Source organism: Balaenoptera borealis (assembly GCF_965194805.1).
Source record: "Balaenoptera borealis genome assembly, chromosome: 1".
In the NCBI taxonomy this organism is placed as follows: Eukaryota; Metazoa; Chordata; class Mammalia; order Artiodactyla; family Balaenopteridae; genus Balaenoptera; species Balaenoptera borealis.
In genome coordinates this window covers 186,699,997-186,715,110 of record NC_138860.1, presented here as the reverse complement: position 1 = coordinate 186,715,110, position 15,114 = coordinate 186,699,997, and the positions used below count along the sequence as shown (strand labels likewise).

The following is a 15,114-nucleotide window of genomic DNA, read 5'->3' as shown; positions in this document are numbered from 1 at the left end:
GGTTTTATTTACTATATATAAACGTATACCTAAAGCAGTCCCAATAACTGCCACTTGGGCAGCCTGCAACTGAAACACACCCTCTCTTTCTAGGACGACATCATAGGGGCGGGAGGGGGTGTGGAGGAGGAGGAGAAACCCGTTTTCCCTTTCGACTGTGCCTCTGGCAGTCTTTCTGAGGATTTTTCTAGTGAGGCCGAGAGTGTTATTCAGGAAAACCCCGCACCCGGATCTGCCTTGAAGGAAGTTGTCATACCCAAAAGCACGGAAAAGGAGCGCATACATTTTCCCGGCTGGAAGTCAGCAGCGTCTGGACCTCAACCATCCGGACGCGGTCAGGGAGCAGCCCCGATCACAGCCCCAAATCCCATCTCCCACCGGGGAACATGAAGCTCCCGCATTTGGGTCCTGCGGCGGCCGGCTCGACTAGGCCCGACTGCCACCAGAGGTCGCCGGGAATCCGCTGCCCCCGAAACTCTTCCGCTTTTCCCAGACCAGAAACCGAACCACCTCCTCAGGCCCTCGGGGTCCCTTCTCCGCCTCCACCCACCACTCGGTCCCAGAGTTCGGAGCCAGGGGCCCCGCCTACCTGAGGGGCCCCGCTCGGCGGACGCGTACAAGAGGAGCACTTCCGTCAGACGCATGCACTTCCGGCCTTCTGGAGCCAATGAGGGCGTGGTCGCGGGTGTTACCCTCATTAGCATCCGGGCTGCGGGGCGTCTCTTGGAGGGCTCGGGCCCGTCCGCCCTGAGGAGGGGCTAAGTCCCCTCCCCGAGCTCTTGAAAAACCCGCCTGTGGTGGAGTCAGCTCAGGACTGCTTAGGGTCTTTGAGGGTCAGGTACAACTGTCCCTGAAGCTAGGTCACATTGAAGTTTGGAACAGGGAGTCTTGCCCCTTCATTCTTTCTGTTTCTTTCTGTGGAACCGAAAACCTCGGTAAATTTGCCTTTGGAACAGGTGAGTTCACCCTGGAAAAAAAAAAATCTTTTTCTAGAGGCTTCTTGGGCTTGGCGGGGCACTTCTCTTTTTTCTGAAATCCTTAATTTCCAAATCTATAAAAGACTAGATCCACGTTCCTGGAAGCGGACACTCACTCCTCTTGAGAAGGAGACTGCTAGCTGTTGGCAACAGTCTAGAAGTTACTCAGAAATTAGGTGGAAACCATTTTCAGGTGTTCCCAGCCCATCTCCTTGAAGACGACATCAGGGTTTCCGGCGGAATTGTTTCTCAGATGTTGTCTTTAAAGTTAATTCTATTTCAGCTGCCCGGGACAAACTTCCAAGATTACTGTAGAACTCCACCAGAATGAATTATTTGTCCAATTATAGAATTTCTTAATTTATCACCGTAAATTGTTTCTCAGAGTTACAATTTGCATGTGAAACCACTTTTCTAAATCCAACTTAGAGAAGACTGTTGACACACCAGTTGGAATGGTTCCAATAGCCTATCTTGCAAAACGCTTCAGATTCACAGAATATCCTTTGTAAAAGTAAGTGGCTGTCATGTTAATATAATTAGCTCTAATTTTTGACATGTGAATATGTGTGGAAGTGTCAACGTTTTTGTGTAATATCGAACTCTCAGTGACAAATAGTTAGGGCCAGTGCCACACAAAACAAAACTGGAAAATATACTTCTTTCATCATTTGAAGAACTTGCTGAATAAACATTTTCTCACTGTGTTCATCCCCTAATTTTGATGATGATAATAAGGTGTTCTATTTAGGCATTTATGTTGGTTTTAGTGTGTACAGTCTTAGAAGTTGTGGAGGAAAGGCCTCACCATACGTGCGTTGTATTTGCCAGCTGTTTCTCGGTGACAATCTGATTCAGCGGTTCTATGCTGAGAGTATTCTTACATACCTTTGAGTTCTGTTTAGAGCTAATGGATAATGAAAATGTATTTCTAGTGCATAGACAAGAGAAATTGGTTTGGGTTCCAGTTCTCAAACAAAAATAGAATCCAAGCCTGGAGGGGGAATAGGGAGGGAAGAGAAGATGTTGGGAAAAGAGGAATGAATATTAGGTAGGTAGTCACAGGAGAGAGCATTGGGGAAGAAGCTCAGAACTGGGAGTCATAACTGGAAAACCAGGTAAATAACTACTTGGCAGCTGGGAAGGTTAAGGACACCTCAACCTGGACTTGGGATGGGAGTCTAGAGAGCACTAGTTGCTCCAACTAGGTAGGGAAAATGCAGGGGCAGATGAAACTTGAGTGGCTAATAAGAAGTACCATGAGCCAAAGGCGCTCTGAATGCGTGGACCTCTTTCTAATGTTTACCAGTAGATAACGTACCATTGTAAATCTTGTGTAACGGTTAAGAGCATGAACTTTTAGAGTCAAGGTTGTTACACAAGCTGTGAGATCTTGAGCAAGTTAATCAACCTCCTTCAGCTTAAGTTTCCTCATGTGTTAGGAAGAAAAAAAGATAATAATAGTACCTACTTCGTTGGAGTGTTGTAAGGATCACATGAGTGCTTAGTATATTGCTTGGCACACAGGAAGAACTCAATGGATGTTACTGTTATAGTTGTCACCATCATTATAGTTACATTAGCATAACTGGATATTTATTTATGAGAAACAAGTCCATCCAAAGAGAATGGGTGAACGTATTGCCATTCAGTGAAGAGCACAGGAGAAGAAATAAGGATTCCATAGCAGGAACCCTGAAGCTTTCTGCCCTTCTTTTGTCAGTTTCCCCCACCCCAGGCAACCACTGATCTGTCTTCTGTCATTATAGATTAAATTCTTTTCTAGAATTTCATATAACTGGAATCATATAGCATGTTCTTTTTTGTATCTGGCTTCCTTCTCTCAAAATAATGTCTCTGAGATTCATCCATGTTATTTGTATCAGTAGTTTCTTCCTTTTTATTACTCAGTAGTATTCCATTATTTGAGTATAATAATAATAAACTTCATTCATTCATTCATTTCTTGATTAACATTTGAGTTATTTCCAGCTTTTGACTATTACGTATAAAGCTAAACCATACAATTCTTTGTGTTGACGTATGTTTTCATTTCTCCCCATTATTTTTAAGCTATGCTCTTAATTTGTACCTAAAATCCTTTCTGTGTGGCCTCCTTAAGGACCTTTCTCCATCAATTATTAGCTTTCTTGCAGGTTCTGTGGCTTCCTAATTGTGCTTTTCCCTCAACCAACCAACATTCTAATTCTATTCTTCAAAAAAAAGTCAAATCAAATAAACAGCCTTCTTTTAACCATGATATCCCCTTGAAGGTAGTCTTTAGTGTCTCTGGGTTTTACTGCCAGGTTCTAGTCTCTCTCTTTTTCTGTCTACCTACTAGATCTCCCTACTCGGATGTCCTGTCTATACCTCAAGTTCAGCAGCACCTGTAAAACCGTAGTGTGTCTCTTTATGCCTTGCCTCCATACCTCCCAACCTGTGCATCCCCTAATAATCTCTTTGTTGACTCTCGGCACACCATCTAAGTGGTCACTTAAGTCAGAAATCTCCCTTCGCCTCCTTCCCTCCTCCATTCACTCAGCTCATCTACTTGTAAACCCTTGACACCATCCCTCCTGTTATTACCCTTCATTATCTCTCACCTGGACCAGTGGAGCTTTACAAACTTTAAGATGCATACAAATCACCTGGGGATCTTGTTAAGATGCAAATTTTGATTCAGTAGACCTAGGGCAGGGCCTGTGGTTGTGTATTTCTAACCGGTTCCCCAGTGATACCCACATTGCTGTTGCATTCTGTCTCACTCACTCTCTTGGTAAATGTCATCCAGTCTCACGACTTTTAAATACCATCTATATGCAGATGACCCCAAATCTAGTAAATCTCTCGTCCTCTCCCCTGAACTGGGCTCTGTTCTGCGTTACCTACTTAACCCCACTATTTACATATTTAATAGACATCCCAAACTTAACTTCTTTATAAACTGAACTACTGATCTTTTCCCCTAAACCTATTCCATGGCCATCTTTCTCTTCTCAGTTAAAGGTAACTCTAGTCTTTTAGTTGCTTAAGCCAAAAATTTTTGGAGTCATTCCTGACTCCTCTTTCTGTCGCAGCACACATTCCATCCATCAGCAAATCACATTGGCTCTACCTTTATATCTAGAATCAAATGACTTCTCACCACTTCCGCTGCTACCACCCTGGTCCGTGTCAGCATCAGCTGTCACCTGGGTTACAGCAGTAGCTTCCTATCTGGTCTCCTTTCTTCCACCCTATTTCCCACTACATTCTATTGTCAGCTTTAGCAGCCGGAGAGATCCTTTGAAAATATGTTTGGTCATGTCACTCCTCTGCTCAGAAACCCTGCAGTGGCTCCCTTTTACCGCTGATGACATCTACCAATACTCTTTTCCTCTGTTAACTCCTGCTCAGCCCTTCTGATCTCGCTGGAGACCCTGGAACGGGACAGGCATGCTTCTGCCTCAGGGCTTTTGCATTGTTTCCTTTGCTTAGAACATTTTTCCTTCAGGTGTCTGCATGGCTCACTCCCTTGTCTCTAATTCTTTGCTCAAATGTCACATGGTGAGGCCTTTCGTGACCACCCTATTTAGAATTCCAACACTCCTTATCCTCTTGCCTTGCTTTGTTTTACTCATAGCCCCATTATTTAATATGCCATTATACGTATGCATTTTTTAAAAATAAATTTATTTATTTATTTGTTTTTATTTTTGGCTATTGGGTCTTCGTTGCTGCACGTGGGCTTTCTCTAGTTGCGGTGAGCGGTGGCTTCTCTTGTTGAGGAGCACGGGCTCTAGGTGCGCGGGCTTCAGTAGTTGTGGCACATGGGCTCAGTAGTTGTGGTTCACGGGCCCTAGAGCGCAGGCTCGGTAGTTGTGGCGCACAGGCTTCATTGCTCACGGCATGTGGGATCTTCCAGGACCAGGGCTCAACCCCAGGTCCCCTGCCTTGGCAGGCGGATGCTTAACCACTGCACCACCAGGGAAGCCCTGAGAATTATTTCTAAAGTGCACTGATATATTACTCCCTATTTAAGCCCTCTAAAACATCCCCATTCCCTACAGGATAAAATCCAAACTCTGAGGGTGGGGATACCCTAAAACAATCTTCTAACAGTTCCATATTAACTTAAAAAGAATTATAGTAAAATAGAAAAAGGAAGAGAATTCTTTGTGGAATTTTTTGACCTTTCTCCAGTGAAATGTTTAACTATGACATATGTCTAATTAGGAATTCCATTTTTACATATCTTTATTTTTAATATAAGTAGAAAATATATATTGAAGACTAATGGTATATTGAATATACCCAAGCTTTCAGGTTAGGTGAGCATGTAGAAATTCAATATTCAATTCAATTCAATTAGTAATTAGAAAGTTTTCACTTCTAGGGTTTAGCAGCTGTGGAAAAAGTAGTGTGAAGACTAACTTTAAATTTGTTTTTTAAATTTTAAATGGAGAGTAGTGGGCTTCCCTGGTGACACAGTGGTTAAGAATCCGCCTGCCAATGCAGGGGACACAGGTTCGAGCCCTGGTCCAGGAAGATCCCACATGCTGCCAAGCGACTAAGCCCGTGTGCCACAGCTACTGAGCCTGCGCTCTAGAGCCCGTGACCCACAACTACTGAAGCCCACACACCTAGAGCCCGTGCTGCACAACAAGAGAAGCCACCGCAATGAGAAGCCCACGCACCGCAATGAAGGGTAGCCCCCGCTCGCCACAACTAGAGAGAGCCTGCGTGCAGCAACGAAGACCCAATGCAGCCAAAACTAACTAACTAAATAAATAAATTTATTAAAAAAAAAAAAATGGAGAGTAGTGAATGTCAAACATCAAGTATTTTTTTTCTTATAGTAAATTTAATGAGTGTAATGCTTAATGTTTTTATTTTCTCAAACTTCCTTTGACATTCTCCCAGAAAGTTGCTCATAGGTGCACATGCCCAACATTTTGCTTACAACTTCAGAGACTTTGTACCTCTGAAGCCCAGGTCCCAGATTGAGAACCGCTAAAACAAAGCATCCCCCACGAAGTTGCTAAGCAAAAGTTTTCCACTCGGAGCAAACATGGGTTATAGCAGAAAGTGTTGTCAGTCTGTGAGGGACGATTGCTGATCATGGCTGTCTATAAGTTATGAGGGGCTAAAAAATAGCAGTTTTAGAATTTTATACTTTTCACCTGTGTGGAGAAAGAGCATGCTTTGTGTTTTATACGATATCAGTAGCATAAAATAAATGTTTCTTAATGAAATTAACTCTGGTGACTTGGTTTTGGAGGAAATGATAAAAGCATAAAAGTGCATGAAAATTCAGTTTTATAGGTTATGGGTTAAGATGCTGGTTAAATTATGCTTCGAGTTATGCTTATCAATTAAGAAACAGAATTTCATTTTCTGGAGTTATGTTAAGAACGTTGCGTAATTTCAAGGCACAGAAGTACCAAGCAGGGACTTCCCTGGTGGCACAGTAGGTTAGACTCCACGCTCCCAATGCTGGGGGCCCGGCTTCGATCCCTGGTCAGGGAACTAGGTCCCACATGCATACTGCAACTAACAGTTCACATGCCACAACTAAGGGACCCGTGTGCCACAACTAAGGAGCCCTGGAGCCACAACTAAGGAGCACATGTGCTGCAACTAAGGAGCCCACGAGCCCGCCTGCTGCAACTAAGACCCAGAGCAACCAAATGAATAAATTAATTAATTTTTTTAAAAAGTACCAAGCAGCCTTGGTCTTAAGAAGCAGCCTCTTGCATTTAGAAAGAGTCAGTTAAAAATTTCCAACTAGCGAAAAATGGTTGGATTCTGTATGTATTTTGAAGGTGGAGCCATTAGGACTTCCTGATGGGGTGTGGGGAAAGAAAAACAATGCATTTAGGATGATCTGAGGTACTTGACTGTAGCAACTGGAAGGATGGGGCTGTCATCAGCTGAGATCTTCAAGTAGATCAGGTTTGGGGGTGAGGGGCAAGATAGTTCAGAAAAAAAGAAACTTCTGATAAAAATCCTATCTTGAGATAAGTTGACATTCATCTGACATGTTAATATTTGGTTAATGACGTCTAGAGAATGTAAAAGACTGTGTTATTTTTAAATAGTTTCTGTTAACCATAGTAATAGAATTATTTCAGGGGATTTCACTGTTAACGTATGAGTTACTCGCATTTCTACCTCCTAAGTTTTAGCGCTATGTCTGGAATGTGGAAGGTGCTCAGAAAATGTCAGTGTGGTAGATGGATAGTGTGTTGGTGGGTAACTTCCCCTGCAGCAAGTATCACCTGAACAGAGACGCAGATGGAAAACAATCATTCCCATTTGTGAAAATCTGTGTCTGTCATAGATGTGTTGGGAGATGTTTGTATTAAACTTGTTCCTTCTGCCAAGAGATACTGTTCTTCCCCTCAAGAAATGGCATTATCTCCACTTACTAAAGACTTTGAGAGCATCTGTGAGTATCTAGCTCCTACTTAAAATCCCTCAGAATCTGTGCATACACACAGAACAAGTCAAAAGACAAAGCATCATGCAGGTCAGTTGGCTATTTTCTCTAGACAGCAGTTGACTGTCATGATGCAAGAGATTGGTGTAGCCCAGGTACGGGAGATCGTGATGATTTTTACTCTAAAATCTCCCACTGCACTTTTTTTTTTTTTTAAATTGCACCTTTTTTTAAGCCATTTTTATTTATTTATTTTTTTTAGAACATGGTGTTTATTTACCTTTACTTTCTCTTTTCTTCACATTTTACTTTATTTTTATTTATTTATTTATTATTTATTTTTGGCTGTGTTGGGTCTTCGGTTCGTGCGAGGGCTTTCTCTAGTTGCGGCAAGCAGGGGCCACTCTTCATCGCGGTGCGGGGACCGCTCTTCATCGCGGTGCGCGGGCCTTTCACTATCGCGGCCCCTCCCGTTGCGGGGCACAGGCTCCAGACGCGCAGGCTCAGTAGTTGTGGCTCACGGGCCCAGCTGCTCCGTGGCATGTGGGATCTTCCCAGACCAGGGCTCGAACCCGTGTCCCCTGCATTAACAGGCAGATTCTCAACCACTGCGCCACCAGGGAAGCCCCCACTGCACTTTTAAAGAAGTGATAGATTGACCTTGTTCAAATATACAGTCTGGATCACTGTGTTCTTTTGAAACTAGACCTTTGTTCATTACTGAGATCTATATTTTTCTTTTTCCTTCTCAATACTTTTATAGCGGCCATTCAGCTGATGCTACTAACTTCATTGAAACAGAAAAGGAGGTTCAGAAAGTCAAAGTACTAATGATCTCAAAAGTATCTAATAGGAGATCCTTACTGGGGCTGAATTTGGTTGTGATGTCGACCCAGTGACTTTGGTTGAACGATTCCTTTTTATCCATTGTCAGTGCTCATTAATGTTGTCACCTGACAGATTTCTTCCCAGTGACTGGTTTTGATGTGCTTCTTATTGTCGTGGCTCTGATGTTCAGCTGACCACTTCATCTAGGAGTAGCAGGGTGGAGATGGTCACGTGTTTGCTGGCAGTAGTCAGATGACAAGGCTGCTGGAAAAGGCTCAACCTGCCAAGACATGTATCTAAGGCAGGGGACCAGCAGGGCTCAAATGTCAGCTTCAGACTGTTGATTTAGCATCTGGCCTTGGACAGGTTACACTGGCCAGCCAAGTCAGCCCCAGGCTTGAGCAAAGCACTGTAGGATAAAGAATGGGATCTAATTAAATGGAGTGGAAATAATGTGAGAAGGATGGCTTTTTATATCCCATTCTAACCCTCTCTGCTTTTTGTTTGCTCTTAAAACTCTGTAGCTTCTTGGAGCTCCTGCTTTAAGAGGAGCTATACATTCCCCTTGCAATGTAACAATCCTAGCTGAGCACTCACTTCCCTTGAAGGACTGGTGAGCCTTTAAATAGGTATGGGTTACTTGGGAAGTTTTTGCTTACCTGTAGAAACCACGCTGCTTATTGAAAGCATCACAGACAAGTAGTAAAGTTCAGGAGTCATTTTTTCCTATATTTGGGAGGAAGAAAACACTGTTAGGAATACTTGTCTTTTAATTGCAATAGATATTTTAAATGTTTTTGCTGAAAGGATTTAAAACAAAGGCACCAACTTAGCAGGAGATGGAAAGCTTGCTGCTTAATGTGCCAACCCCGTCCAGCAGTTCCTTCCACTATTGATTAATGTCTTAACTTTTTTTTTTAATTCTAGTAAAGCAGACTTCACCCTACAAAAAGAAAAATCTCTCATGGAATTTTTAAACTTTCCCTGTTGAAATGTTTTAACTGTGATGTGTCTACTTAGGAGCTCTATCTCTCCATCTCTATTCTTAGTGTAAGTAGAAAATAAATGTTGAAGACTAATGGTGCATTGTATACAGCCAAGCTTTCAGGTTAAGATGAGCCTTTGGAAATTCAGTATTTACAAACGTACACAGTCGGTTGCCAAAAATGTTAACACTACGGTGCAGACTCCTTCACTGAAGGACCCCACCCCAAATACAGAAAACATCCTCTTCAGTGCCTGTGGGACCGGTTCCATCTGAGTAAGCAGCACGGTAAAACCTAAAAGGACAGCAGAACGGCATCAGTTTACTGGGTTGAATTATCTCAGAAATATATTCCTTTTTTTTTTATTGAAGTATAGTTGATTTACAATGTCTTGTTAATTTCTACTGTACAGCAAGGTGAGTCAGTTATACATATATTTGTTTCATGTTCTTTTCCATTATGGTTTATCACAGGATATTGATTATAGTTCCTTGTTAATCCATCCTATATATAATAGTTTGCATCTGCTAATCCCAAACTCCCAATCCTTCCCTCCCCCACTCCCCCTCCCCCTTGGCAACCACAAGTCTGTTCTGTATGTCTGTGAGCCTGTTTCTGTTTTGTGGATATACTCATTTGTATCGTATTTTCGATTCCACATATAAGTGATATATAGTATTTGTCTTTCTTTTTCTGGCTTACCTCTCTTAGTATGATAATCTCTAGGTCCATCCATGTTGCTGCAAAATGGCATTATTTCATTCAGAAATATATTGTTGAATGCAGACCCTAAATAGAAGGTGTTTCCTCGTGTATCTACTGTGGAACAAAAGTGCTCAAAACCTAGCCAGGCTAAGGTTTTCCTTTGATCGAGGTCATGTGCTTACTATCAGCAATGCTAGTGATAATAACTGTGAGAGTTTTTTTTTTTTAATTCCCCCATTATTTCATTTAAACCTTACAGCAAAACTGTGAAGCAGGTATTTTTATCTCCATTTTAGAAATGAGGGCAAGTAAGGTCAGAGAGAAGAAGGAGCTCCTGCTGTTGTGGGATGACTGTTTGGCCTCCCACCAGGGAATTCTCTGGAGACTCTTTCTAGAACCATGTTAAGGCACCCAGTAACTTTTTTCATTTTATAAAAATTTAGACATAGTCTTAATTTAAAGTGCATATCACTCTTAAAAGTACATACAAAGGAAAATATAACTAAAATATATTAGTTTAAGGTATTCCTAAAACTTCAGCACATTTCAGAGTCCAACTCTTCTGTGTCATTTTTTGACTTCAATTAGTTGGGGTCCCTGTTTTTCTACCTATATCATCTCCTTAGTAACTATTTATTGAATGAGTGGGTAAATCTGATATTTTTATAACTGTAAAGAATTTTATAACATCAGAACAAGACATTAGTATTTAATTTAATTTGGGTTCATATTCAAGTTGTAGGATGACTAAAAGAGATACTAAGGAACTTTTTAAGAATTCACTTCAGGGACTTCCCTGGTGGTCCAGTGGTTAAGATTCTGCTCTTCTGCTGCAGTGGGGCACGGGTTCGATCCCTGGTTGGGGAATTAAGATCCCGCATGCCATGCGGCATGGCCAGAAACCAAAACCAAAAAAAGAATTCCCTTCACCAGAATTCTAAACGTGAATTTCTTCTTAGGTTTCAGTCTTTGAGCTCTTGAAGAGCAAGAAGTCCTATCTTACCCGTTTTTATTCTAGTAGTGTCTGGCAAATAGTAGACACTTAATAAGTGCTTGACAGAATGACTGCACACTTACCAATTGTGAAGAAAGTAAAGATGATATTACCAACCAGGTTGGTGAGGAGAGGTTGACTGCAGTATCGAGAAGATCTGGGCCTAAAAATCAATACGCTGGGTCATACATTAATTGATTACTTATTAGTAGAAATCCACGCTGTTAGTGTAACACCAGAAGGCACTGACCCTTGGATTCTAATTGTGGCACTAGGTTCATTTGGCTCCAGGCAACTCACTCCTCTTAAGAACCTTGGTTCCTTTACTGTGACTGCAAATTAATTAATGCTAGCATTAATAAAAATATTATTAAGAGTTATTAATATCTTAATTGGTGGACAAATAATGTTTACCATTTTTCTAATTCATGTTAATTTGATATTTTGGTGAAAAAACATTTTGTGGAAATTCTGGCCTTCTGGAGTAAGGAAATATGCCCTACCACACACAAACCTCTTAGAGTAGAAGCTGGCAAGTTTGAATTAGGCTAATTACAAGGAGTATCACGGTTTCCATTCCTTTCCCATCACTTAAGTTTTCAGATTTTTTTTTAGAATTTTCACATTTTTAGAACTGCAGTTTATTTTGAATGTATCAAATTGCATTTGCCTTGTTTGCCCGAAAAAGGTATTAACTGACTTTTTCGGCCAAAACTAATTTCCAACATAGAATCTGAAATAACAGATCAAGTCATAATCTGTTTGAGTGTGCCTGTGTCACCCTCAGCCTTGCAGATGTTAGCTAATGCTAGGCTGTTGGGACTGCTCTCTGGGGAATTCATAAATTGAAACGTCGGTGCTCTCATTGTTTCCCATTTGACCTCTTCTTATACTAGAAGAAATAACTGTTGATTAAAAGTTAAACTCAATCTGCCCAAGTCCCCGCTCTCCTCACTGTACTGAGATTTGTGACTCTTCAGAGAGGTGAAGCAGATGACTACCATTGATAATAGGGGCAAAACAATGGGGCAGGCTGCAATTAAACACAACAGGAGTGGCAGAGGGCACCTGAACCATCTGCACAGGTAAGACGTGCATGCTGAGCTGCCAGGGGAGGGGGCTGGCTGGAGAAAGAACTCACCTCAGCAGGACATAGAACTGGAGGGTCAGAATGGTGATCCCAAACAGGAACACTGTCACTTGGCTGCATGGGACACAGTGAGTTACATTATACATTACTTTTTTAGTGATAAAATGCCTTCAAGAAACCAAATTCAAGTTCTGTTTCATGATAATGTTACATCAAACCACAGAAATAAAAGTTTTAAACATAGCAAAGATGAACTGAGATCCATCCCATTACAGCAAAATTATGTCTAATAATACTTCAGTAAGAATAATAGTTACCATTTATTGAGCTCCTACTATATCACTGTGATTACTGGTCTCTAAGGAATCTTGAGAACCTTGGTTTCTTATTTATTTGTTTATTTATTTAGTTATTTATTTGTGGCTGTGCTGGGTCTTAGTTGCAGCATGCGGGATCTTTAGTTGCAGCCTGTGAACTCTTAGTTGCAGCATGTGGGATCTAGTTCCCTGACCAGGATCGAACCTGGGCACCCTGCATTGGGAGCATGGAACCTTAGCCACTGGACCACCAGGGAAGTCCCTGAGAACCTTTGTTTCTTTACCATGGCTGTAAGTTAATGCCATAAGACAACCCACAAGCAATAGTAAGAATTATTAATGTTCATAATTAATAGACAAATGTGTCACATTTTTTATTCACTTTCTCATTTAATATGCACACAATCCTATGAAATGGGACTGTGGTTTCCCATTTTATAAATGAGGAAACTGAGGCTCAGAAACATTAAATGTCTAGTCTGAGGACAAACACCTAGTAGTAGTGAGCAGTAGAGCTACAGCAGAGGGAGAGCTACAGCATGGTTAGGACCCTATGGCCCTGTACTGTGCTCGCTCTCCCTCCAGCCAGGTGGTTCACACTGAGTGAGTTAACATACCTACCACAACTTACACAACCAAATGAGGTCTGTGGTTGCCGCTCAATTTTGAAATTCTTTTGAGATTACACGTACATAGTTTCCACACATATAGGAAAAATCTTCCTTAACTAATAGTTCTATCTCTTCACTGTAAACTGTTATTCACCTTCATTATTTATTTTATTAATTGGATTTAGCACTGAATGACTTTAGGGTATTTGTAGAAATTAAATCTCCCCTCCAAAGACAAAGATTTACCCCCAGTGAAGGTACTCAAAACAAAAAGCAATTTCAAAATATACCCCCAGACTAAAGCAATGGCACATTGTTAGAACTAGAATATGGTTACATGTTTAAGGTTACTATTTTAAAAGGAATAGTGTTCCTTTAGAGGTGTAAATCTGAGAAGTTGTCAAGTCAATTGCATTAACAGTCGTCAAAATAGATTTAATTATATTGAGCATTCTGAAGTGTGACAAGAAAAGCCAAACAGTTTTTCTTTTAAGTTAATGTTTTAAAAACTGACTTAATGTTTACAAAATGTTTCATTAATGTTTACACATCAATGTTTTTGAAACTTAAAGTCAGTGATTTTAAAGTTGAAAGTAAATTTTACTTCAACCTCAGGACAGCCTCAGGAAGCAATGAACTTTTTGCCCCAGTGGGCTGGGGAGGGACACTTACAGCCTGAGCTGATGAGATCTTGGCAGCCAGCAGTGCAAGCGGTAGGCTGTGTGAGCCAGACAGAAGTGAATCATGGAGGCCCTGGTCCTTGAGCGCCTGGAGCAAAAGGCAAGGAAGACCCAGAACAGTCCCGTTAGAGCTTCCAAACCTTTTCTGCACTCATTCTTCCCCTGCCAAGGCCCCCTTCCCTCCACACGAACCCTTCTGGGATACGGAGGAAGTACTCTCCAATGGAGAGGGGCAGATCCTTGTTCTTTGAAAGCCACTCTAAGCTATGATAGAAGCTCGCTGTAACCTAATTCTTCTATGGCTTTGAGGATCTAAAGTCTAAAGCTGGCTGTGTTAACAGTGAATTAATAGACCTGAGCTGGATATTTGAGACAGGTCATGAATGTGAAAAGAGAGAAAGCTTCCTTTAAGCTGAGAGATCAGCTTCCCCCAGCCCTTTCCCCACCCCTTCCCTTGGGGAGGACCTGGAAACCTGAGCTCACCCCCAGGGTCAGGGAGGGGCTTCAAGCTCTTTGTTCCATCCTTCCCTGCACAGCCAGCAGCTCCCTAGGGGATCTGTACCTCCTGCTCTCAAGCTTACTGTTCTTCCAGCTCACAGCTTAGTCTCCCTGGGGAGTGGTACCTGAAACTTGAGGTGGGTGGGGCTGCAACTGACGCTGGACTCCAGCTGAATCAAGCCCCTCCACCAAGGTCCTTGAGAGTATGCTCAGTAGCTGGCCAGATACCCTGATTTCCCTGTGGGCCCAGGGCCACCCCATAATACCACAGGTACTTTGCATGGGAATTAGGGGATAGATAAGGAGTGGGAGGGGGGGAACAAGCCCCAGGTGAATCCTGGTATCATCCTTGGGGTGATAATTGAAAGGTAGGACATTTAAATCATTCTAACCAGTGAACTCATTTTTTTAATGCTGTGTGGAGCATTATTGACCCTTCTCTCCTTTATTTCCTATTAACAATTAGCAGTGTCCCTGTGATCCCTGCCACTGTTTGGAGTAGACCTCAAGTATTTATTGAATAAATGTTTCCTAATTTCCATTCCCACTGACTGTACTTAAATTGAAGCTTTCTTTACTTTGTAACTGGCCTTCCTATCTTGTTTTGCCCCTTCCAGTTAATCCAATAGCATCACCATCATCAGTATTATCACTTTCCTCACAAATAACAGCTACCATTTCTTTTAACACTGCACCAGGCACTGTCATAAGCACTTTGCCGTATCATATCATGATCTCTATTTTACAGATGAGGAAACTTAAGACACAGAATTAAGTGATCAGGTCAAGATCATACAACCATATAAGGATTTTAAACACTCATGTCACCTTATTTTTCTAGAGCATTGTTTTTCTAGAGCCCTGTTGTCACTCCATTGCTCAGAAACCTTCAAAGCTTCCTGTTGTCTAAGGAACTGAAGTTCACATTCTGCAACTCCTCAGCCAGAAGGGCTCATTTCCAATCTACACAGCTCCAATTTATCTCGAATTTTTCTTTTTCGGTGAGA

General features: G+C 41.8%; 1 protein-coding gene and 1 pseudogene across 3 annotated transcripts in view; one reads left to right on the top strand and one right to left on the bottom strand.

The window, feature by feature from the left end:
* Positions 1-678: 678 nt before the first annotated feature.
* NMNAT1 (nicotinamide nucleotide adenylyltransferase 1) overlaps positions 679-15,114 on the top strand; it is a 28,411-nt gene continuing 13,975 nt past the window's right edge. The window contains exons 1-2 of one of the 2 annotated variants that reach the window (XM_082353104.1): positions 679-956; positions 1,407-1,491. The gene's annotated coding sequence lies outside the window, so the exon portion shown is untranslated. The remainder of the gene's footprint in view (positions 957-1,406; positions 1,492-15,114) is intronic. The other variant, XM_082353105.1, reaches the window with a different exon arrangement.
* LOC309610425 lies at positions 7,679-14,956 on the bottom strand (annotated as a pseudogene). Its single transcript, XR_014249871.1, has 6 exons — positions 13,602-14,956; positions 12,053-12,115; positions 10,995-11,074; positions 9,376-9,506; positions 8,886-8,952; positions 7,679-8,635 (listed from the first exon to the last, which is right to left on the bottom strand). The product of XR_014249871.1 is annotated as an uncharacterized misc_RNA (transcript).